The sequence below is a fragment of the Octopus bimaculoides genome, chromosome 25, assembly GCF_001194135.2.
Source record: "Octopus bimaculoides isolate UCB-OBI-ISO-001 chromosome 25, ASM119413v2, whole genome shotgun sequence".
NCBI lineage: Eukaryota > Metazoa > Mollusca > Cephalopoda > Octopoda > Octopodidae > Octopus > Octopus bimaculoides.
This window is the reverse complement of record NC_069005.1, coordinates 19,026,404-19,026,947: the sequence shown is the minus strand read 5'-3', so window position 1 is coordinate 19,026,947 and position 544 is coordinate 19,026,404. Positions and strand designations below refer to the sequence as shown.

Sequence of the window (544 nt, the reverse complement as noted above, 5' to 3'; positions counted from 1 at the left end):
TGCTACACTGCAATGAAACATGGGCTATGACTGCTGAGGACATGCATAGGCTTGAAAGAAATGAAGCTACTATGATCTGCTGGACGTGTAATGTCAGTGTGCATACACAACAGAGTGTAAGTATCTTGAGAGAAAAGTTGGGCATAAGAAGCATCAAATGTGGTGTGCAAGAGAGATGACTGTACTGGTATGGTCATGTGTTACATATGAATGAGGACAGCTATGTGTGGAAGTGCCACTCCCTAACTGTGGAAGGAACATGTGGAAGAGGTAGACCCAAGAAGACATGGGATGAGGTGGTGAAGCATGACCTTTGAACTTTGGGCCTCATAGAAGCAATGACAGGAGACCAAGACCTTTGGAGATATACTGTGATTGAGAAGACCCAGCAACTAAAGTGAGATTGCAGCCATACATGTCTGGCCCAGTTAAGAGTACCCCTGATGCTTCATGTGATATGATATGCTTGAGAAGACCTGTTGAGTCAAGTAAAACCAATATCGTAGCTGTGGCCAGTGCCCCCTGACTGGCTCCTGTGCTGGTG

At 45.8% G+C, this 544-nt stretch overlaps 1 protein-coding gene across 1 annotated transcript in view; it reads left to right on the top strand.

Annotated features, from left to right (window-relative positions):
- Positions 1-544, top strand: part of LOC106871526 (ubiquitin carboxyl-terminal hydrolase 5) — a 67,321-nt gene that overhangs the window by 53,498 nt on the left and 13,279 nt on the right. The gene's annotated exons all lie outside the window — the stretch shown is intronic.